The sequence below is a fragment of the Mauremys mutica genome, chromosome 4, assembly GCF_020497125.1.
Source record: "Mauremys mutica isolate MM-2020 ecotype Southern chromosome 4, ASM2049712v1, whole genome shotgun sequence".
Taxonomy (NCBI): Eukaryota; Metazoa; Chordata; order Testudines; family Geoemydidae; genus Mauremys; species Mauremys mutica.
In genome coordinates this window covers 71,997,130-72,022,425 of record NC_059075.1, presented here as the reverse complement: position 1 = coordinate 72,022,425, position 25,296 = coordinate 71,997,130, and the positions used below count along the sequence as shown (strand labels likewise).

At 44.9% G+C, this 25,296-nt stretch overlaps 1 protein-coding gene across 10 annotated transcripts in view; it reads left to right on the top strand.

The window, feature by feature from the left end:
• The window catches only part of NR1H3 (nuclear receptor subfamily 1 group H member 3), a 58,593-nt gene that overhangs the window by 4,645 nt on the left and 28,652 nt on the right, over positions 1 to 25,296 (top strand). For 4 of the 10 annotated variants that reach the window (XM_045012920.1, XM_045012914.1, XM_045012915.1 and 1 more), the window contains one exon: positions 8,223 to 8,277. The exons of 1 other annotated variant lie outside the window; for it this stretch is intronic. The gene's annotated coding sequence lies outside the window, so the exon portion shown is untranslated. Of the gene's footprint in view, positions 1 to 578; positions 801 to 8,222; positions 8,278 to 17,226; positions 17,358 to 20,736; positions 20,826 to 25,296 lie in introns of those variants that run through there. 5 more of the 10 variants (XM_045012924.1, XM_045012916.1, XM_045012919.1 and 2 more) reach the window with 4 other exon arrangements.

Here is a 25,296-nt window from a genome sequence, read left to right as displayed (position 1 = left end):
TGGAATAGCAGGAGGTGCTGATGATCAGGAATGGGGTCCATCAAGAGAGTTGGGTGGGAATGGAAGCTTTCTCTGTGCCAGTCCACACTGTGTCTGATGCTGTTGGTCTTTTACTTTAATGGAGATCAAATACTCCCCAAATGTAAAAATAAATACATCTGTAATATTTTCCAGGTGAAACACCGTGCATGCCCTCTGCTTCCTAACTGTCCCCATATCTCAGAGGAAGAGGCCAATGCGGAGAGCAGTGGGCTCAGTGCTGAGCTCCTGACCTCCAGAGATGGTGAACCAAATGTTTGCAGGGGAGCTAAATATGGTGACCAGAGCTCAAGCTCAGTAGCTGCAGTGGTTTTGTTGCTGCTGTTCCCTGGCTCAGTTCGACTAGGTCCCAGCCTTTCTGGCGGCGGGGCAGGTGGGAGGAGCTGGTTCTCTCTGTTTGTGTTGTCAAGCGGGCCATGCTGCCAGGATGTGGAGGTCAGGGGGATAGAGGGGGGAGGAACGCTATGGGGGTGGAGTCGGGGAAAGCTCAAGCATGTGACTCTGAGGCTGCTGCTCACATTACATCACTGCAACTTCAGCAGCAGCTCCAAGAAGTAAATATTAAGGGCTGGCTGTGCTCACCCGGTTGCCCCCTCTCCTGAGTCCTGGCATTCCTGTCCCCGTGGGACCAATTGGGCTGCGCCGAACAGGTCACTCCCTCTCCTGTGGCCTGTGTTATTCCCGTATTGAGCAGGTCACGTCCAATCCCGGGGTTGCTGGCGTTCCTGTGCCACGGAGGAGCTGCAGGACAGAGCTTACTGGTAACTTCTTTCTTTTCATGCTGTCCCGGGGAATCTTGGGTTTTGCAGGCACCTTCTTCTTCTGGCTCACAAGGCTGTGCCTACCCCACGCTGGCTATACAGTATGCTGTTCCCATGAATCTCATTAGGGTGGCCATTATGATGGGTTTGTTGTAGTGGCATAAGGAGACTTAAGGTGACTCAGAAAAACACCTGATATATTGTCTGAGCATACGTTTGGACTGTGGACCCTCTGTGCAGCTGGGCAGTGTGGCTGAGGAAGCCATTCTGGCCTGTTCCCTAGGCATATTGTCTTCTGGCATAAAGAATGAGCTGAACTTTTCATGTGACTGTGATCCATCTTGGCCTATCTGTGTGAGTAAGGTTGGGAGGCAGCTTAGGTGGAAGGAGAACGGTGTCAAAAGGGGGTGGGATGCTTTTTGCACCCATTTGGTGCAATTCTGTTGCCCAGCTGCAAGATACCCATTTTCTTATGTCTTCAGTGATAGGATGCAGGAATGGCAAATGCTTGGGGGTGGGGGGGCATTGAGCCAGGCTGTGATCTTTCTTTAGGAGATACTCTGTAAGGTTTCTCTCTGACATGCTTAGATCAAGCTCTGCCTCGTCTGTACATGTTTTGGGGGGATATCACATCACCTGGGCCCCCACAGATCCAACCTTGCCCTGCTTCAGTGTAATGCTGCAGCTCCAGTGGTAGGGGAAGGTGACAGAGTGATCTTCCATGATGGTTGCAGTACTCCTGTACATTATTCATACTCTGTTTGAGGCAGGGGGCAGCTGGACTCTTGCCTGAATCCTCCTTTGTTTCTCTAAGTGGTTTTAATTTATTCTCGTGCATTTGGGCGGGTAAGAGGTTCTGGACTGACATACATTAGGAATGGAGGTCCTTCTAATCCCACAACAGGTATAGCATGGGGCAGTGATAGGTCATCTTCCTCACATTACTGTCAGTGTTTCTCATCTTTGACCTGTAGGAATCACATCTAGGGGTGCTGCCATGAGTTATCCAATCCTTGGCCTCCCTATTGAGTGTGCCAAATAAGGCCAGTTGTGGTAGCGCTTTTGTGTCGCGGACACCAGTCCTACTAGGAACTGACTGAGACCACAACTCATTTCGAACAGGGGCCATCCAATAGAAACAGCTTTTAGTCATTACTAACCTGTGCCGGATTATAACTGGTGACAGAGAGGTGAAAATCTTCAGATTTGATTTTAACCTCTCTAACAGTGGTTCCCCTCCAATCCCCTGCAATGTCGTTTATTCTAAATGTGAGCCTTTCTGTTTCTATTCTAAGACAATGTCTATACTTAAACCGCTACAGCGGCACAGTTGCAGTAGCCCTTCATTGTAGCCACTCAATACAGCGATGACTTCTGTCACTATAGTTAATCCACCTCCCTGAGAGGTGGTAGCTAGGCTGACAGAAGAATTCTTCTGTTGACCTAGTGTTGTCTACACTGGGGGTTAGGTCAGCTTCACTACATTGCTCATGGGGGGTGGATTTTTCACACCCCTGAGGGACATAGCTTGATCGACTTATCTTTTTAGTGTAGACTTGGCTCCAGTGAAATAAAAGGAATTAAATCCCCTAGTTTTAATGAAAAGTTGGAGACATTATTAATTTGTATTGCAGGCAACCATCAAGAATCAGGGACACATAGTGCTAGGTGTTGCACAGTCATGGTATAAAAAAATGACCCCTGATCTAAAGAGCTCATAGTCTAGATTATGACCAGAAATAACATGTGGATGAGACACACGCGTCGGGGCGGTGGTGTCTAAGGGTGAGGTATCAGTAAGGCTGACTAGTTACACATTAAGCAGAGCAGAGATCTCTGTTCACTGCCTGCCCAGTCAGGTGGGGACTGGATACCTCTGCTTCATGTATGATAACTTGTTAACTTTCCTGTGTCCTTTTCCTCCTCTTCTCCGAATTCCTCATTTGTCTGTCTCATCCACCAGTTACATCTTGTCATAACCTTGATTGTGAGCTCTGTGGGGCACAGACTGTCTGCACAACTGGGAGTTGCAGGCTGAGTCATATGTTGTCAGAAAAATCATTTTAACCTATATTTGAAATAATGTCTCAGATTTGACCTTCTCTTCGTTGTGTTTTGATCTGCAAGTTGGTGATGGTGGGTTCTTTAGCCTGAACCAGACCTGCCAGTCATTGGCAGTAGGGGAATGCCCTTGTCCCTGAAGTTCCCTCCATTTTTTTTGCCTTCCCAGTGGCCAGCTGCTCAGTCAGGTGCCTCAGCTGCAGGGCTTTACTGAGGGGAAATTCCAGACTTGATTTCAGATTTCTGACTAACAGTTTGGCTTAATATTCTCAGCTGTGTCCCAGAGCTGCATTTGCTTTTTGGGAAGATTTCCCCCTCAGCTCTGTTTCCCCTCCTGCAGTGTTTGCAGCAGCTGGTACCCCTGCAGGCTTCAGAGAGAGAGCGAGGCCAAGAAAAGCCAGCTGCAAAAGGAAGTGTCTTTGCCTCCTGCTTCATCCCCGTATTGAGCGTCTCACTGGGGAGCTCAGCTGTCTCTACAGGCAGATTGCACCTTCCCTCATCAGCCCACTCTGTGTGGAGTTGGCTTGGCACCCCTTCCCCAGGCATGGAAAGAACCAGATAGAATTATGAAAACTGGCTCCAGGGGCAAGCAGTTTCCCCTTCCGCAATCCCCAAGAGGGGAGTGAACCAGAAGGGCAGCACACTACATAGAAAATCAAAAACTATACCTGCAGCCCATACCAGCAGCCACACTCCTGACTGCTGAGGTCAGCCACCTCTTCCCCTCAGGCACTGGGCACAGCATGGACATTGTCAACACATGGTTGCTTAATGGTAGCTTAAGTACAAGCGATCATGACTTGATTACATTTATAATGTGCAAACAGAATGAAGTCCAAACCAGTAATATATATACTTGGTGCATCAAAAAGGGCAGTTACACAAAGCTGAAAAAAATTATCAGCCATATCAGCTGAGAGGAATAATTTAATCAGAAAAATTATGAATGATGATTTGGAATTATTCAAGAACACTCACTTACTAGATGCCCCAAAACCCTCAATCAAGGAAAAATGCTGTACTGGTTAAAAAGACAACATGGTTTAGAGGAGAAGTGAAGGCAGCTATAAAAAAAAGCCCCAAAAACATAACAAATGGAAGAAAGGGGTCGATACTAATTAATATAAATAAGAAACTAGAAATAATAGAAAATTGATAAGGGAAGCAAAGGGACACATTGAGAAATCTGTGGCCAGCGAAATCAAGGACAATAAGGAGTTTTTTAAATATATTAGGAACAAAAGAACCCTAACTATGGTATTGATACATTACTAGATGGAAATGGTAGAATGATTGATAATAATGCAGAAAAGGCAGACACGTTCTATAAATATTTCTGTTTTATATTTGGGGGGGGAAAACAGATAATGTCATACCATAAGATGACACTCTTCCCACTGCACTAGTATCTCAGGAGGATGTTAAACAGTAGCTACTAAAATTAGATATTTTTAAATCAGCAGGCCTAGATAACTTTAATCCAATAAGTTTAAAAGAGCTGGGTGAAGAGCTTGCTGGATCATTAATGTTGATGTTCAATAAGTCTATGAACACTGATGAAGTTTCAGAAGACTGAAAGAAAGCTAATGTGCCAATGTTTAAAATGGGTAAATGGGATCACCTGGGTGATTATAGGCCTGTCAATCTGATGTCAATTCCAGGCAAGATAATGGTGTGGTTAATATGGGACTTGATTAAAAAAGAGTTAATGGAGGGTAATATAATTAATGCCAATCAATATGGGTTTATAGAAGACAGATCTTTTCAAAATTGATATGTTTTTGATGAGATTACAAGTTTGGTTGATAAAGATAATAGTCTTGTGGCACCTTATAGACTAACAGATGTATTGGAGCATGAGCTTTCGTGGGTGCATCCGACGAAGTGGGTATTCACCCACAAAAGCTCATGCTCCAATACGTCTGTTAGTCTATAAGGTGCCACAAGACTCTTTGCTGCTTTTACAGATCCAAACTAACACGACTACCCCTCTGATACAAAGGTAATAGTGTTAATATAATACACTTAGACTTCTTAAGGTGTTGCACAACATTTTAATTAAAAAAAAAAGAACAATGTAAAATTAACATGACATACATTAAATGGATTAAAATCTGGCTGAAAGGTCTCAAAATACAATTATAAATGGGGAATCCTCATAGAGCAGGTGTGTTTTTACTGGGATCCTGGAAGGATCAGTTCTTGGCCCTACACTGTTTAATATCTTTATCAGTGACCTGGAAGAAAACTTAAAATCATCACTGACGAAGTTTGCAGATGACATAAAAAATAGGGGAGTTACAAATAATGAAGAGGACAATTCACTGATACAGAGAGGTCTGGGTTGCTCAGTAAACTGGGTGCAAGCAAGCAATATGCATTTTAATACAGCTAAATGTAAATACAGGCAAGTCTTATCTTACACGGTGGTTCCGTTCCACAGTTATGGCGTAAAGCGAAAACTGCGTATACTCAAAATTATATCCCCAAGCCCTTTAAATGCCGCCCCGGCCCAGCCGCCGGAGCTGCGCGTGGGATTTAAATGGCTCCACCGAGCTTCCCGCCGTGGCAGGGAGCCTGGTGGAGCCCTTTAAATGCTGGCCCCGGCCCCACCGCCGGAGCTGCGGGCGGGATTTAAAGGGCTCTGCTGGGCTTCCTGCCGCGGTGGGGAGCCCAGAGGAGCCCTTTAAATCCCTCCTGCAGCTTTGGCAGCCGGCTGGGGCTGGCATTTAAAGGGCCTGGAGCTCCACGGTGGCTGGAGCCTTGGGCCCTTTAGTTCGCCGCAGGGGCTACCAGCCACCTCTGCAGCTGGGAGCCCCCTGGGTGATTTAAAGGCCCTGGGACTCCCAGCCACAGCCGGTGTCCCGACCTTTAAATCTTGAGGCCACGCCTCTTCCGCTTGAGGCCACGCCCCCCCGACTCTGGCCGTACAGTGTAAAGTTGAAATTGCGCATGTTAAATGCGCGTAAGTTGCGACAGACCTGTATGTGTTTCTAGGAACCAAGAGTGCAGGCCATATTTATAGGATGGGGGACTATCCTGGGAAGCAATAACTCTGAAAAAGATTTGTGGCTCATGATGGTTAATCAGCTGAATGTGAGCTCCCAGTGCAACGCTGTGACCAAAAGGGCTAATGTGATCCTTGGATGCATAAATGGGAATTTTGAGTAGGAGCAGAGAAGTTATTTTATCTCTGTATTTGGCACTGGTGTAACTACTGTTGGAATACTGTGTCTGGTTCAGTGTCCACAATTCAAGAAGAGGTTGATAAATTGTAGAGGGCTCAAAGAAGTGTCATGAGAATGATTAAAGGATTAGAAAACATGCCTTTTAATGATAGATTCAATGAGGTTAAGAAAAGGTTAATGGGTTACTTATTTTCAGTCTATAAAGCATCTACCTGAGGAACAAATATTTAATAATAGGCTCTTCAGTCTCGCAAAGTATAACATGATTCAATGGCTGGAAGTTGAAGCTAGATGAGTTCAGACTGAAAATAAAGTGTACATTTTTAGCTGTGAGGGTAATTAACCCTTGGAACAATTTACCCAGGGTTGTGGTCAATTCTGCATCACTGAAAGTTTTTAAATCAAGATTGGTTGTTTTTATAGGAATTATTTTGGTAAGTTCTGGGATCTGTGCGATACAAGAGGTCAGATTAGATGATCACAGTGTTCTCTTCTGGCTTTGGAACTGATTACTTTATGAACACCAGAGAGTGTGCTAAGAGGCATTTGGATCCAGTTGTTCCTTTTCTCTGCTGCCACTTCTGTAATAAGCCTCCAGGGATCCCTGCTGATTTCCTCGAGTGGACTTCCATGGGAGACACAGATCCATCTGGCCCATGTAGATCCCATGCAATAGAGAGGGTTAAATTTTCTGGGGACTCCGTTCTTCAGCCCCTGGCCAGTATCTTCCCAGAGAGAGACAGAAGGGTCCTTGTTTTGATTCCCATGGGTGCGCTCACGCACACACACAGGGAATTATTTCTCCTTAGTAGAGAAAAGCAAGTTCTCTGAATGAAAGCTAGGGGATAAAAATAATAAAATGTATGTTAAACCAAACAAAACAGAGGATAGACTTTTTCAGGCAGAGTACAGAGTCCTGTGAGACTATGCTTAGGAGATCTGGGGCTTCCCTAAGCATGCTATAGCTATTTAACCCTCCTTGTGTTCCTAGGGAAGATATAATAGAGGAATGAGGATTTTCTGCCTCACCTAAAAGATTAAGAAAGGATCAGGCTGCTGCTGCGGGTCACAATGCCCTAACCATTTGGCTGTTGTCTTTGGCTGCCACTGTGGATTGCAACATTTCAACGTCCCGGTTATTGTTCTTAGCCGCAGCTGCGACAGGTTGCCATGCCTTGTCCTTGTCCCCATCTCCTCCCCTTAGCAGCTGGCCATGGAGTGATGAAAGGTGAGGGAAGAGCCCAGATATGGAAGAACAAGCAGGCAGTAAGGAACATCTTGGCCCATCATGTGTTTCTTTCTAGTCCGCTCATCTCCATTTAATAAGGCCAGATGGTTCCTTAGTGTGCTCCAGTCCAAGTTTAATCTGGTATCACTGCCAAAGATAAGTGTGGCTATATTCTGTGGTGGCCAGGGACTCAGCATTTCTAATTGAGGAGATTTTTACCTGAAAGAATGTCCTCACTATACAGGCCCTTCACAGGCAGCTGACTCCAGGCAGGCATCACCTTAGCCCCCTCCCATGGGCATGAAAGGTCTCTGTCAACAGCAGCTCAAGCACAATAAAAATAAAGGTGTGAAATGTATTTGACATTCTCTACATGCTTTCACAGTCAGTGCTAACATGGATGGTTAGTATTGCAAATATGATCCCCATCAACCTAAAAATCCCATAGTCTATGGGCTTCTCTCTGAAAAAGATAGTGAGACACAAATTAGTTTCATGCACACATGTGGGGCCTTCATCATGGGCATGGGCAGATCAGTTTCCAGCTCTCTTAGTGATACAGTGGGAAACTTTATGGAAAGCTGAAACTATTCAGAATAATAGGATTATAAATCAATTTTTTCCTTTCTCCTGCCAGAGGCTGTAGAAAAGAATACAAATCCTATGGCAAAATGAAGCCGTCCTTGGAGTACAACAAGAGGGAGAATACTATTTTACAAGTGGTAGCCGGAACTAAGCTTGGCAACCCAGCCAATTGCCTGGTCAAATAATGTCAAAATTGACCACTTATCATTTGTCTTTGGTCAAATATTCCAGCAAAAATGCCCAGATTTAGGTAGTGGCCTACCTTTTTGGTTGCATCTTGTTGCCATTCTTTAATTTTTTTAGAACTTCATTTAATTGAAGAATGTCTTGTCAAACCAACCTAATTTTCTTCTTTGACAGGGTTCCTGGCCTAGTGGATGAGGGGAAGCTGTAGATGTGATTGATCTTGATTCTGGTAAGGCTTTTGATACTGTCCCTCAAGGCGTTCTCATAAGAAATGTGAGGCAATATGTGCTCTAGATGAAATTACTATAAGGTGGTTGGAAAATTGGTTGAAAGACTGCACTCAAAGAGTAGTTATTAATGGTTCGCCATCAAACTGGGGGGACACATCTAGTGGGGTCTGCAAGGGTCTGTTCTTGGTCCGACACTTCAATTTTTTCATTAATGTCTCGGCTAATGGAGTGGAGAGTATGCTTGTAAAATTTGCATATGATGCCAGACTGGGAGGGTTGCTAGCACTTTGTAGGACAGGATTAGAATTCATAATTATCTTCTCAAATTGGAAAATTGGTCTGAAATCCACAAGATGAAATTCAGTAAAGATAAGTGCAAAGCACTACAGTTAGGAAGGAGAAATCAAATGGGGAATAACTAGCTAGGCAGTAGTACTGCTGAAAAGGATCAGGGGGTTATAGTGGATCAGAAATTTTGTGAGTCAGCAGTGTGATGTAGTTGCTAAAAAGACTAATATTCTGGGTGTATGAACTGGAGTGTTGTATGTAAGAAATGGTAGATAATTATCCCTGTCTACTTGGCATTGTGAGGCCTCATTTGTACTGTTCTCAGTTTTGGGCTCCATACGTTAAGAAAGATGTGGACAAATTAGAGCGATCAAAGGAGAGCAACAAAAAGTGATAGAAGGTTTAGAAAACCTGACCATGAGGAAAAGTTTAAAAAAAAAACTTGGCATGTTTAGTCTTGAGAAAAGAAAATTAAGGGGGCCCCTGATAACAGTTTACAATTATGTTGAGGGCTGTTATAAAGAGGATTCTGATCAACTGTTTTCCAAGTCAACTGAAGATGGGACTAGAAGTAATGAGCTTAAGCTGCAGCAAGGGAGATTTATGGTGGCTATTAGGAAAACCTTTCTAATTATGAGGATAGTAAAGCTCTGAAATAGGCTTCCAGGGGAGGTTGTGGAATCCCGATCATTGGAGGTGTTTAAGAACAGGTTAGACAAATACCTGTCAGGGATGGTCTAGTATATGTGGTCCTGTCTTGGTGCAAGGGGCTGTGGACTAGATGACCTCTTGAGGTCACTTCCAGCCCTACATTTTTAAGATTGTGTTTTACATTTTTCTAAGTTTAAATAACTCAGTTAAGAAACTTTTTTTTAGTGGTAATTCGGCATAAATATCTATAGCTAGGCCTACTGGAGACAATAAAATCTTACTTTTTTTGTTACTATTGTTACCATTCTAATAAATTAGTTCTTTAAAATATTTGACCATTTTTGATATTATTTGGCAATCTTTGACCAATATTTGACCAGTAAATTCACCAGTTATTTTTGGACCTGTGAAATGCCCAACCCTAGCTGGAACAAATCCAGAGTACTGGGGTGAGGTCAGTAGCTGCTCTTGTTCCAGAGCTATCTGCGAGACTCTCAAGGAGCTTTATCTGGAGTTAGACCCCGATTGATGCTAGACTTTCAATTTGTGAGGAAATGGCTACCTTCTGATGTGTCCATCTCCCAGAGGAGGTCTGCAATTGCAAAAACCAATCCTCCAAACAGAACCAGTTAGGTTCAAAATGGATACTTGGATGAAGTGATTACTCCTACTTGTTGATGTTTTTCTGGAGTCCATAGAACTTAGTACAGTATAGTGGTTGAAGTAAAATGTGTGGTTTAATTGCCACATTAAGCCAGTGAAGCATAACCTTGAATTTCCTCCAGAAGTGTTGTAATGTGGTTGTATGAGAGTGCCCAAGCAAATGATCAAGTCTCTGAACTATAATGTTCTCAGTATGGTCAAGAAAAGGAAGTTTTGTACAAATTGTTATGTTAAATGCCTTCTTAGGGTAAACTAGAGCCTGACTCTGGAACCTCATTCTGGTCCTTGCAGTCTTACCCAAATGGAATCCCTGTGGCAGATATATCACATCACACTTCCTATACATTAAATAGATTTCCTAATAGCTATTATTGCCAATCAGATGAGTTTTAGAAGTAGATAGCTTTCTTTGGTGGGATCCAGTATTGTGCCTTTAATTCAGACAAGTAGCCTTTACAACTGTTCTAGCATTCATTTCTAAGTAAAATTCATTTCTAAGTAAAATTCAAGAAATATTTTTCCTTCTGTTAAGCATCAAATCCAGTCTTTAGGAACATTGGCAATCTCAGGCCAGAGAAGTTATGTCTCCCGTCAGGGCCGGCTCTAGGCACCAGCGTCCCAACATGTGCTTGGGGCGGCACTTCTGAAGGGGCAGCATTCCAGCCCTTTGGGGCGGCACCTCTGCTTCGGCGGTGGCACTCCAGTTTTTTTTTTTTTTTTTGCTTGGGGTGGCAAAAAAACCAAGAGCTGGCCCTGTCTCCTGTAATGAGATCTGCTAGGTAGCCACGTGGCCATCAAGACATACACTCTCTAAAACGCTATATATTGGACATTCAGACTTTAACCTTTGTTAATTTTCAGCAGAAAAATAGAGGATAATATAATATATATATATTATGGATATCTATATTTAAAGGATGATCTCACTTCCTACTCTGGAGGCATACTGCTGTAAAAATCCCATTGCAATGAATCTGTGGACCTTAGCAGGATGAAGAATAGGAAAATTTATTTGTACTTATCTGCAAATTTCCTTTCTTCAAGTAATAAGTTCCACAGAACCAGTCCACTCAGAATACAAAAGGATCATACAGAGACTTGGCATTCAAAGATTCAAATTTATTTCATTAGGGGAAACTTTTTTTTTTCCCCCTTCGAAATATGTTTAGCACAATCTGTGCTTTAGGAAAACAGAACTGCATTATCCTGGCGGTGGAAGTTGTCTCAACTGAAGGGAAGTTCAGGCAGCGGGGCATTCCTCTGCTGCGTGTGATGGACAGGTTTGGTTCTGCTCCCTAGCCGCAAGCAGGCTTAAGAACCCATTGTAATGTATCTCTGGACCTTATTACTCAAAGAAAAAACATTTTTTTAAACCTAAATACAAGTAAATTTCCCTGTTGCTTTGATCCCATGATGTAGTTGTTCTTAGTTTATTTGATTCTCAGCTCAGTTCTTCCGCTAATATGTAAATGTGAGATTTGAGCTCATTTCGGCTGGAATTCCAGAAGGACTGATACGTGTAATGTTATTGACCCTGTAGCCCATGCTGGATTGGACTGTGTTAGGGATGGGGCCTTTGGAGGCACCTAAATCTACTGAGTATTTGGAGACATCCTGTTGAAATGGGAGGCTCTTGCGTCTCATCTGGTGGGTGTGCCCTGAGAGCAGCCGTTTCACTGGCTGGCCCAGAACCAGCAGACTGTGCCTGACTCCAGGACTGTTTTCCAGCTGAGCATTTGTGGTGATGTCAGAGGCTGTGAGAAGGGACAATGCTTGGCAGGACAAAGTCTGCAGAAAGTTCAACTCCACGTTTGGACTAATGCCTCAGAGGGAATTAGATCTACACACACACTCTGTTGCACAGACTGTCGCACGCCCTCTCACACGCTCTCTTGCTGTCACATAGATCCTCTCTCATTTGCACAGACTTTTTAACCCACCCCACCCATTATTTTTCATTTTGCAGCTTTACAGAAGATTTTCAGTTTCCTTGCAAGCTGTTGCAACACATAGTTTCTTCTTTTCTTCAGTGTTTAATTGAATTTGGCCTATATAGCAGAAATGCGATGGTCATGCTGACTAGAGCCAGGCAAAATATGGCTAAATATTGCGCAGGCTTCCTTCACACAGAGCTCCTAAAGTCCTTGCTCCCTGACATGCTGTGAACCCCATCCACTATTCCAGTCCTTTCCCCTGCACCTTCACATTTCTGTTGATACCCCTAAATACTTCCTGGTACCACCTGATAATCCAGTTCAGGGTTCCCCAGTCCAGCTTTACTGCTGCACCTCAGTCTTGACTCTACTGTGCCATTATCTTAAGTGTAAAGACAGTAAATCCTGCCAAAATATTTGTGTTGTTTTTTTTTTGACATATGGGGACTAGACTGAGATATGCAATAGCGATAGTTGAGCTAATTTCTTTTGATGTGACTATCTAGTGAATTAAGACCCCAGTCCCAGTATCTATCTAATTTATGTTTTTATGTAGGCCATGTTACTATGGTATCATCCTTCCTTCCTGGCCACTGTATGCAGACAGGGTGTTATTGCTATTAATGGGAATAAAAACATTTCCCTGCTGGTCTTTGGAATCTTCATGATTTTCCTGCCCATTTCTCAACCCAATACCAAATCTCATTCCTCCTTTATTATTATTATTATAATTTATTTATTTGTATTGCAACAGAACCGGCAGGGCCCCATTGTGTTAGGGGCTATACAGACACACTGTAAAGAGTCCATGCTCCAAAGAGCATGCAGTCTAGGTTAGTAGTTTTCAAACTTTTTTTCTGATGACCCAGTTAAAGAAAATTGTTGATGCCTGTGACCCAACGGAGCTGGGGTTGAGGGGTTTGGGGTGTGGGAGGGGCTCAGGGCTGGGGCAGAGGGTTAGGGTGTGGGGGTGAGGGCTGCAGGATGGGGCCGGGAATGAGAGGTTCAGGGTGTGGGAGGGGGCTCTGGGCTGGGCCAGGGCTCTGGGCTGGGGGGGCAGGCTCTGGGGTGGGGCCAGGGATGAGGGGTTTGGGATGCTCTCAGGGCTATGGCAGGGGGTTGGAGTGTGGGAGGGGTTCAGGGCTGGGAGTGCAGGCTCTGGGGTGGGGCCGGAGATGAGGGGTTTGGGTTGTTGGAGGGGGCTCCAGGCTGGGGGAGGGGGGTGGCTCAGGGCTGGGGCAGAGGATTGGGGTGTAGGATTACCTCCGGCGGTTCCCAGGCAGCGGCACAGCCTGGGTACAGAGGTAAGCTTCCCGTCTCTCCTGGCACCACGGACCGCGCTGTGTGCCGAAAGTGGCCAGCAGCAGGTCCGGCTCCTTGGCGGAGGTACACAAGTGGCTCTGCGCGGCTCTTGCCTGCAGGCATCGGCCATTGGGGGTGCGGAGCCAGTGCTCGGGCCGGGGGCAGCACGCGGAACCCCTTGGCCTTCCCCGGCTAGGAGCCAGACCTGCTACTGGCTGCTTCCGGGGCACAGTGCAGTGTCGTAGCCTGCCTCAGCCGGGCAGCACCGTCAACAAGACTTTTAACAGCCCGGTCAGTGGTGCTGATCAGAGCCGCCGTGACCCAGTCCCTTCCATTCCATGACCCATTTGTGGGTCGCGACCCATGGTTTGAAAACCACTGATCTAGGTTATGGCAAGATGCAACAAGTTGATGAAACAGACAGAAGAGATAGAGGGAGGATGACTTAACGAAAAAACCCAAGTACATTATTGTACAATAAGCATTACTGTCACCCTCTTTTACTCCCCATCCCTCTCTTCTGTTTTCTTCTATTTCTTACCCCCAGGACACCAGAAGTTGCCCAGTTTTGTGGAAATTAAAGAGGCAACAGGCCTGTTTGATAAAGAGAAATCTAGGTTTGGGAGTCGGAGGCAGGAACTCCTGTGTTCTAGTCCTGGCTCAGCCGCTCACTCACCAGATGGCCTTGGGCAATTCACTTGGCCTCCCTGTGTCTCTGCTTCCCTGGGATAACTTTTCTGTTTATTTTCTATCATTTCTTAAATGCCAATGGTAGGTTGGGCCATCTCCCTGTCCAGAGGAATTAGTGACAATTAGAGATTCATACCAAGGAGTTGTGCTGGGGCACTCTGAGGAATCCAGAGGATGCTGTGTTATCTTTGATATTTCATTGTAATTCTTCCTCTCCTTTCTCTTCTTGTATAGTGCTGGGCTGCAGAAGGCCTTTGGGAGGCAATGATCATGACAGTGGTCTCTCCTACCTTCCAGGATTTGGGGGGGGGGGGGAAATGGTTAATTTGCTTGTTTCTAAAGAGTTTTGCAGATGAAAAGTACCAATAAGTTTGAATGCCATCTGCTTCATTTCGCACTGTTTCCACAGGGAGCAGAGCAGGATTGGACCCTGCCATTTCCCTTGCACCTCACTGTCAAGCAATTATTCCTAATATTCAACTTTTTGCTCTTCTCTGACCTCTCGCCAATTTGTGAACATCTTTCTGGGACTGAGGTGGCGTTTCCCCAGATCCATGTGGAAAGGAAATATTAGTCCCCAGAGCACAAGTGTGAACCCTCTAGGATTGAGGGTCACAAAGGACAAGTGCAGGATCCCAGGCAGGGGCGGCTCTAGGTATTTTGCCATCCCAAGCACGGCAGGCAGGCTGCCTTCGGTGGCTTGCCTGTGGGAGGTCCCCGGTCCTGCGGATTCGGCGGCACCCCTGTGGGAGGTCCGCCGAAGCCGCGGGAGCAGGGGACCCTCCGCAGGCATGCCGCCAAAGGCAACCTGCCTGCCGCCCTCGCGGCGACTGGCAGAGTGCCCCCCGCGGCTTGCCGCCACAAGCATGCGCTTGGCGTGCTGGTGCCTGGAGCTGCCCCTGATCCCAGGTGTGGTCTCTTCCTCGCTCCAAGATGTGGCGTGTCTGCATCACTTCACAGTGGATAGAGAATCTTCTCTCAATCTTGCTTCACTTCTCTGCAAGCTTCATGTTAAGATCAGTTTTGGTCCCCAGCCAATAACTCCCTGTATATATGTCCCATTACACCATTCTGAAATATGGGCATTTCCCCTGGTCTTTCCTGCCCCTCTCCTTTGAATAACATTACCTGAAAATGGACCAAGGGAAATCTAGATCTTAGAACTGGTGCCTCAAAGAAAAGCTGGTTGTCAAATTTTTTTCTAGACATATATAATTAGCTCTGTGCAGAATGGGTCTGAATGACTGAAGCTAGAGGAGGAATCTAGTAAAGAAGTGGGGCATGCAAATTTTCTCTCTCTGCTGACATTTGATAGAATTTACAAGAAAACTGAGGCAGGGACTAGTTCTCATTTTCAGCCTTCAAATTGGCCAGGGTGAGCTGTCACTGCACCTAGAAGGTTTAAGAGCAGATCAGCAACTTGTCTGGTGAGCTGCAAGCTTCTCAGCTTTAGTTCCTCAGACCAGGGTTTTGCTTTTATCAGGTTGTTTCCCAGTAGAATTTTTCTGTAGGCTTTCTAGGCATGGTCTAGACCCGGGGTAGGCAACCTATGGCATGCGTGCCGAAGGTGGCACGCAAGCTGATTTTCAGTGGCACTCAAACTGCCCTGGTCCTGGCCACCGATCGGGGCCTCTGCATTTTAATTTAATTTTAAATGAAGCTTCTTAAACATTTTTAAAAAACCTTATTTACTTTACATACAACAATAGTTTAGTTATATATTATAGACTTATAGAAAGAGACCTTCTAAAAACATTAAAATGTATTACTGGTACACGAGACCGTAAATTAAAGTGAATAAATGAAGACTAGGCACACCACTGCTGAAAGGTTGCTGAACCCTGGTCTAGACTTAAAAGTTTTGCTGGCACAGCTATGTCAAGAGTGTGAAAAAAATTACACAGACCTCCAACCAACATAGCTATGACAGTTATACCAGCAAAATAATTACTTTGCCAGTATAGCTTTTTTCTTCAGGGAAGCGATATAAACTATACTGGCAAAATAAATGTTTTGCTGGTGTAAAATGAGTCTCCACTAGAAGGATTTGTTGATATACCTATACTTTTCTATTGTAAACAAGACCCCAGACTAAACACCCCTCCTCTGCTCCCCTACGGAAGATGCTGAGCAGACCTGTCTTTGTTTCCCTGTTGGAAGGGGAGGGGGGTTGTTGCTGTATTTTTCTCTGCTTCTCCTCCTGAGAGGAGCATAGATGGGATTTTTCCTGTTTGAAGGCCCTGTCAAAGTCAAAGCCACTTTGTGTTTCCTGCCATCCAAAAGTTGGTGCTGATAGTGAAGTCAAACTGATGCTGAGCTGAAGTCAAAGTCAAGCTCCCAGGGTTACTGCAGTTCAGTTTCAAAATAGCAGGCTCTGCTGCTGTTCTCCCATGCAGGTGCTGCAGGGACCTATATAGCTTCTAAGCAGCAGCTGGACTGAATTGGGATTATGTCTTTGGGAGACATTCCTCTTGTGGAGATAGGGGTGACTCCTATTCCATTACATGTGTGTTGTGGTGTGTGGGAAGAGGGTCAGGGATCATCACCATAACATCTTCCTTCATGAATCCCATACATGCCTTGATTTCTGCTCTCCCTGAGGTTGTATATGCTCTAGATTTGCCTGAGGCTCAGAACCCAACGTGATGGGTACAGTATAAAATCCCAGTTTGAGTAGAATAGTCTGGAGTTGAGTTAGGGCTTGTCTACACAAACGTTTAGTTTGTGACAAGCTGGGGTATGAATCTATCTTGTGCTGACCTGCTGCGTGCTAACTGTTCATGTGGACCCTTCTGATGCACACTAACAGTTCCTCAGTGCACTTTGATCTAGTCCTGTTTCAAAGTGGGCGTAGATCATAGGGCACCAAGTAACTTTTAGCGCATGTCAGCAGGGTCTACATGGACAGTTAGTGCATGGCAAGATATTGATTGATACCACAGGTTGCTGTGAACTAAATGTTCATGTAGACAAGCCCTGAGGCAGCCATTGTCCAGACCCAGACTGAGCTCTCTGCCAGGGGCTAGCAGAGTTTGGGCAGATGACACCATGAGAAACTCCATACCAGTAAATGTGACTGTATGAAATCCTGACACCATTCCCTAACTCACCCCCAAACTCTGAGCCACAGGGAACAAATCAGCCTTTCTCGTCATCATTCACTCACTCATTCAGGGGAGCTGGCGTTTGCAGGCAAACAGGAAAAGAGGCCAAAGGAGCCCTGCGCTGCGTACAGTGTGAATGAACTGGAGTAACCCCTTCTCCTTTCTCCTTCTCTCAGTTACAGGACCAAGGGCATCCGGCAGCACACAGGGAGGGAGGGAGGGAGCAGAAAAGCACAGCCCATTCTGAGAACTCACTGGCCTGAAAGTATTCACACTCGCTTACTCTTTCTCTCTCACTCCTTGTGCTGCTGCGGGCTCTTTAGGCCTCCCAGGCCTTGGGTGGGAGATCACTGTCAGGGCAAAGGCAAAACCTCAGCCATTGGCACTGCAGGAAAAAAGGAACTAACGAGAGAGACAGGCAGGAGGGAGGCTTTGCTGCAGGACCAGGTAGGTGAGCTGGAAGGCTGCATATAGGGCAGTTTTTGGGTGGCTTAGTTTTTTTTTTTAATTTTGGGGACCTTGTGGGCTCTGTTGTGAGGTTGGAGTTGGCCACATCTGAATCCAATCTGCTTTGGGGTTTGGGAATGAGCATTTGTAGTACAGAGATGCCCATGGGCTCTACTGGAAGGGAACAGCCCCCTGTTCATTGAAGGATTTAGGACAATGTGAGATATTATGGTCAGTGGGACGCCTACAGGGTAGAAGCGCGGGAGCTGCCAGAAGTGAGGCTGTGCACTGAAGTGGAGTGGAGAAAAGTCCCCAGGGCTGATCCTGGCCTGGAATAACCTGACTCTCCCTTTGACAGTCCCATTCTTCCCCTGCTTTGCTTTGTGATCCAGGACAGGCTGCTGCATTTGACAGAGGCTGGGGGAAAGGTTGCATCTGTACCAGGCTGTTGGGAAGCTGTGGGCAATTTTTTGCATCATCACCATTAAAGGCAGGAATGAATCCCATTTGATCATCTGGTTCACACTTCCTATCTCTCTGTAGGATTAGTCCCTCGAGGGAAAGTTCCAGGGCTTTAGTGAGTCTGCTTTTCAGTGTCCTAAGTAATGAGGCTTCTCCACTTTTCTTGAATAATTATTCCATAGTCTAGTAGATCTTACTATTAAGATGTTTTTTTTTCTCCTGATATTCAGCTTAAATTTCCCCTTCCTAGTTTCATCTCACTCATCCTATCTCCCACCCTAAGTAAGTTCTCCTTTCCTTGGTATTTACATTCCTCAGTTACTTGTACACTGCTGTATCTCCCTGCCCTCTCTCCAGTCCTGCATAAGACAAGTTGTATTTAGTTGTTTCAGTCTCTTTCTTCTGTTGCTTTTCTCTGTACTCCCTCCAGTTTGTGGACATCTTTCTGGTACTGAGATGTCAAAACTGCTACATTATTTCCGATGGAGTCTCCTGAAAGCCATATAGGGAGACACTATTCTCTGTCTGCTCCAGGACCTTAGGCCAGGACCCAGAGCTGATCTCTGTTTTCCAAGAACTGTACAGAGCGGGGCTATCCCCCTGCTCCGTGAATGTTTATACGCTTCAAAACTGAGTTGCCTTTTATGCTACCCTGTTGCATTGCGAGCACCTATCTAGTGTGCAGTCCACTATCACTAGGCATCACTGCTTCCCAGGTTTTTCCCTCCCATCATGGATCTGGGTTTTGAGTTATTTTTCCCCTGAAGTACTAGCTGTGTTTCTCCAGGCTGAGTCTCATTTTATTTTCTGCCTGTGTATCTAATTTCTCTAGGTCCCTTTGGGTTATTTCTCTGTCCTGACAGGGTGTTAGCAACTCTTTCCAGTTTAGTATGACCTATGCCTGTCATTAACATACTCTTTACCTTCTTAACAGATACTTGCTGATGATATTAAATCAGACCAATCTTAACTCTGGTTTCACCAGCAGAGCCTGAGAAAAGAGTGCTATAGAGACTAGGAGGAACAAGTGAACCAGTGAGAGCTGGAAAGAACCACTTGCTTCCAGAGACCTGCTCAGAGGAAGTACTAAGGCCTTTTAGGAAGTTTGTGAAAATCTGCTAGATAGTATAAAAGAGAAGGTGCTCATCAGAGCACCAGGTCACTGGGCACCATCCATTCTTCTGATGGGAGAGAATGGGTGGTCTTGTGTATGTTTTTATGCTGTCCTATCACATTGCAAGCTCCTACATAGTGCTGTAACACATTCTGTGGGACTTGACTAGATCCATACCCCAACCCAATGCTTTGTTTTTTATCTCAGCCATTTGGACCTGTAGCCAGTTTTCTGTGAACATGACAGTGTCATAGCTGAGCCATCGTAAATTAAGGTTTCAAAAAACTTTTTGTGGGATACTGTGGGCCCAGCTTTCAAAGAGAGGATCAAATTGGCTCTTTGATGCTCAAATGTGTATTTTACAAGTTTGAACCCATTTAGGAAATTTGGGCACATGTCCTAAGTGTCTACATTTGAAAGGTAGGACTGTCTATCAAATGCACTCGTTCACTTGGTCATATTCACAAAGGCTCCTGTGCTGTTATACAGGAGTACACACAAAGGCACAATTCCATGACACATATAGGGAGACGTGCTTGCAAGCACAGTCACGACACATGGATGCACACACAAGTAAAGTTTCTCTGACAGTGTCTCCGTGCACACAGGGGAGTGCACCCAGGTCAGAAGCATACAGGCACATTTATGCTAACAGACATATGGATGGATGCACATATATTCCCCAGGCATACAGGGGCAGTCCCTCTGTCGCGCACATGCACACCCATTCTTTCAGCAGGTGGCTGGCTAGTGCTGCAGTGACATAGTGTTCTGGTCAGCATCCTATGTTTTGTACCACCCCACAGATTTTCACAAACTTCCTAAAAGGCTTCAGCACTTCCTCTGAGCATCTGTTACTGGGAAGGAAGAGGCTCCTCCAACTCTTGCTGACTCTTGTTTCTCATTCCTTCTGTGGTCTACACCACACTTTTCCCAGGCTCTCTTTAGGGGAACACATGCCTGGAACAGGGACTGTATGTAAAAGGCTGATCTGTATTTTCTGAGGAAGGCTTTTGGCTCCTGAGGCTCAGGGCTTCTCCCAGAATGCACTGGTCCTTCCAGGAAGGCCAAGGGAGTTAGTGGAATTGGGAGTGAGAGAGAAAGGCAGTCATGCTTAGCAGGGGAGAAGTCATTGTGACTACTTCTGGGCTACTTGCTTATTGTGCACAAACTGTACTCTGCCCAAGGTCATCTCCTTTACTTGTATCTTTTTGTGGCTAGGGGACAGAATTTAGACATATCCCAGGCAGCTGTGACTCTTGATTACTGATCAGATGGAAGATTTCCAGAATGAATGGAGGGGAAGTTCTCTTGGGAATTGGAATGGGACTGTTGCCTGTGGGATGGGGTGAGAGCTCAGGCTGTGGGGGTTAGTCCAGTGAAGGAACAGATAAGAGCCCTGGCTGTATAGAGAGTTTCTGTGTGGGACAGGAGTGGAGCCCTGGCCATGGGAGTGGGAATGCTGGCTGCAGGGGCTGTGAGGGTGGGAGCACTCACTGCAGGGGACAAGGCTGAATGCTGTGGCTTGTATCATGATATTTTATGGGTACTTTGCCTACAGTTTGAAACACAAGGGTTACCAAAGAGCTGAACTTGGGACTTTCGGTCTCTGAGTTGTTCAGCTGTCTCCGAGAGGGGTGGGGGAAGCGGGGGTGAAGAAACTGGTGCCAGCACATCTCGGAAGTGCTTGGCGCCTTGATCTGAGACATGAATGACAGTTTGTGGGAGAACTGCTTCCCCCAGCCTTTCACCTAGATTGACTTCCTCATTGGAGGCTGCACTCAGTGGATTTCTCTGTTCCAGATGCTGCATTTGGGAGTGAGGGGTTGCCCTGTTTTATCATTTTGCCAGCTCTGGTTTTCAGAACTGGCACCAGGAATTGGGACCAACAGGTAGGGGAGCACAGCAGGCTGTATAAAGAAGATAAAGTTTTCCTTTTGCAGGTACAATTAACATCACAGTTTTTCATCTGTAGTTGAGTTTTAGATGCAAATCTGGGCACTTACCATTCTTAACTACCCGATTGCTGGGGCAAAAGGGAGGTGGAACCTCAACCCTTTGAAAACTCAGCCCTAAATCTTTACATTGCTTCCTGTGACATCTCCTGGTGACTTGTAGGATGAGTAGAAGTCCAGCTTTCGGTCGGATTTGCCTAGACCTATGTTAAGATGAGAGGCAAGTAGCCACCTCTCTGACTCTGACCTACTGTTAGCACATGGAATGGGGACACTTGAGGTGATTTCATAGCATGAAGACAATCATTTATTTGTATTCAGGGTGAGCGCACAGAGATTCCAGCCTAATGAGAGAGAGAGAGAGAGAGAGAGAGTTAGAAAAGACACTTTAAAAAATTGAAAATGAAAATCAGTCCCCATTACTCTGTTGTACAGGCTTCCCATCTCCCTGTCACCACTGATGGTCCACGGCCAGGGCTGCTTTGCTATAGCTACCCTACCTGCCCTGGAAGGTCCTGCTTACTCAGTCTCCCCACCCAGTACACAGATCCTATGGTTTGCATTTAGGTCAAACACCATCAGCCCGAAGCTGCTACTGGATTCAGAACTGTAAAAGGAAAATGGAGTGCTTTGGGGAAGGCTTCTCTGGAGTATCTCTGCTCCCAGCTGTCCCCTGCCTCCCTACACTGGGAAAGTTAGGCATCCTCTGCTCTCCCTTCCTATGTATAACTGAAGACTACTCATGCACAGACAGGGAGCATCATGTCTCTTCTGTCAGAAACTCCTCTTTGGGCTCAAAATACCCAGCCAACAGCTAGTTTCACTCTTGTTACATGAGTTAGACCTGTTTGCACATTGAAGATATGTCACTTTGGAAATCTCACCAGGCAGATATCCCTGTCCTCCTCTTTGGTTCTGGGTGTCTGGTCCTCTTCCCTATTTCCTAGTGTACATAGGTTGGCTGCACTGGGGTGCTTAATCATCGAAAGTAACAGGAGCCCAAGCAGTCATTCAGTTCTTCAGTTACAGAACTGGCCCCTTCCTCTACTAATATTCGCAGAGCTGCTGTGGTCTATAGGGTAATTCTTTAAAATAATTAATATTTTTTGAATGAATCTTCCCCATAATTTTAAATTTATGAACAACGGTGTGCTCAGCAGAATCTATCCTCAGGGCAAGTATACTCAGCTCTCTGCCTGTCACACCCAAACATGGCTGGACATGCTGCTCACACCTGTGCCAGTGCAGAGCAAATGTGGGACTAAGAACAAACAGTGGGTGTGGGGTTTGTTCATCTACAGATCCCATCCCCAGAGGACTTTTGTTCACTACAGCATTTACATTGGAGTGGTTTTAAAGCCAGCTGTAACTATCCACTTTGTGCCTTTGGGCATAAAGGCACCGGGAGCCTTCTTGCATTTTCCCAAACCCAGATACATTAGCTCACTAACCTGCATGTAGGGATTTTTTATTCTTTCTTCCAGTTCAGAGGTTTCCATTTTGCTGCCATTGTATTTCTTCTGGAGTATCTATTTCTCCAGTCGCTCAGGGACTAATAAATATGTGCACCAAAGGGAGAGGGACTCTCTACTCCTTACATTGTCCAGATCAAGGCTAAGGCCTTATTTACACAGATCATGTTTTAATATGGCCTGTGGGCATTAAACCTCCTGCATCTATTATCTGGCGGAATATAATGGAACCAGGCAGGGGTCCAACAGACTCAACAGTATGTCTCAATTTATGCTTGTTGGTTCCATTGGGGACATTGCAGTAGTCTTTGGATTGTCTATACTTGAAAAGTTGCATTAGTTTAACTAAACAGATTTTAAATCTGTCCAGTCAAATTGGTACAAACCCTTAATGTAGATGGACTTAAACTGCTGTAACCCTTAAGCTTGCATTGGTAAATTGCTGAATTAAGCTAAACTGATAAATGAATATTAAACCAGTTTAGGTAGGTCTACATTAGGAGTTTGCACTGATTTAAACTTAGTCTAGTTAAACTAGTCCAACTCTTTGTATAGATGAGACTCTTTGAGAAATTTGACTAGGTCTTTTTCTCAATATGGCTGTAGACTGATGCTCTGCCCCTGTAGTAGACTTTGTGTTTCCCAGGTGTCTGAGAGGGGAGCCCTTCAGATGGCATCTTTGGTGGTGAATGCATTTGCCTGAAGAAGGATTATAGCCATTTTCCATAGATCTGATGTAGGAGTTTTATCTCCTGCTATAGTTTGTACCTGTGGTCTAAATCAGTGGTTCTCAGCCAGGGTACTTGTACCCCTAGGGGACGCAGAGGTCTTCCAGGGGGCACATCAACTTATCTAGTTTTACAACAGGCTACCTAAAAAGCACTAGCGAAGTCAGTACAAACTAAAATTTCATACAGACGATGACTTGTTTCTATTGCTCTATATACTGAAATGTAAGAACAATATTTATATTCAAATTGATTTACTTTATAATTATATGGTAAAAAGTAAACAAGTTTTTAAGTGAGGGTACTACTTGGGGTATGCAAGACAAATCAGACTCCTGCAAGGGGTATAATAGTTTGGAAAGGTTGAGAGACATTGCTTTAAATGACATTGATCCTGAGCACAACACAGGGCAGCTGTTAGTATCACAATGAAGATTTTCTTGTGGTATAATTGTAAAGCCCTTACATTCGTTATAATGTGAGCTCCTCAAGGCACATCAAAATCCATCACAGCTGGCACTGATTTACAGCACCTTATTGGCAGGTTCGACAAAGGGTATGGAGATTGGAATATCCCTCTCACACACTTTGGGGATGTCCCTGCAGGTCAGGGCTGAGGTTCAGTGGTGATGTGTGTGGTAGGGAAAGCTTGTACATAAGAACATAAGAAAGGCCGTACCGGGTCAGACCAAAGGTCCATCTAGCCCAGTATCTGTCTACCAACAGTGGCCAATGCCAGGTGCCCCAGAGGGAGTGAACCTAACAGGCAATGATCAAGTGATCTCTCTCCTGCCATCCATCTCCATCCTCTGACGAACAGAGGCTAGGGACACCATTCTTACCCATTCTGGCTAATAGCCATTTATGGACTTAGCCACCATGAATTTATCCAGTCCCCTTTTAAACATTGTTATAGTCCTAGCCTTCACAACCTCCTCAGGTAAGGAGTTCCACAAGTTGACTGTGCGCTGCGTGAAGAAGAACTTCCTTTTATTTGTTTTAAACCTGCTGCCTATTAATTTCATTTGGTGACCCCTAGTTCTTGTATTATGGGAATAAGTAAATAACTTTTCCTTATCCACTTTCTCAACATCACTCATGATTTTATATACCTCTATCATGTCCCCCCTTAGTCTTCTCTTTTCCAAGCTGAAGAGTTAGCCTCTTTAATCTTTCCTCGTATGGGACCCTCTCCAAACCCCTAATCATTTTAGTTGCCCTTTTCTGAAGCTTTTCTAGTGCTAGAATATCTTTTTTGAGGTGAGGAGACCACATCTGTACACAGTATTCGAAATGTGGGCGTACCATGGATTTATATAAGGGCAATAATATATTCTCAGTCTTATTCTCTATCCCCTTTTTAATGATTCCTAACATCCTGTTTTCTTTTTTGACCGCCTCTGCACACTGCGTGGACATCTTCAGAGAACTATCCACGATGACGCCAAGATCTTTTTCCTGACTCGTTGTAGCTAAATTAGCCCCCATCATGTTGTATGTATAGTTGGGGTTATTTTTTCCAATGTGCATTACTTTACATTTATCCACATTAAATTTCATTTGCCATTTTGTTGCCCAATCACTTAGTTTTGTGAGATCTTTTTGAAGTTCTTCACAATCTGCTTTGGTCTTAACTATCTTGAGAAGTTTAGTATCATCTGCAAACTTGGCCACCTCACTGTTTACCCCTTTCTCCAGATCATTTATGAATAAATTGAATAGGATTGGTCCGAGGACTGACCCTTGGGGAACACCACTAGTTACCCCTCTCCATTCTGAGAATTTACCATTAATTCCTACCCTTTGTTCCCTGTCCTTTAACCAGTTCTCAATCCATGAAAGGACCTTCCCTTTTATCCCATGACAGCTTAATTTACGTAAGAGCCTTTGGTGAGGGACCTTGTCAAAGGCTTTCTGGAAATCCAAGTACACTATGTCCACCGGATCCCCCTTGTCCTCATGTTTGTTGACCCCTTCAAAGAACTCTAATAGATTAGTAAGACATGATTTCCCTTTACAGAAACCATGTTGACTATTGCTCAACAGTTTATGTTTTTCTATGTGTCTGACAATTTTATTCTTTACTATTGTTTCAACTAATTTGCCCGGTACCGATGTTAGACTTACCGGTCTGTAATTGCCGGGATCACCCCTAGAGCCCTTTTTAAATATTGGCGTTACATTAGCTAACTTCCAGTCATTGGGTAC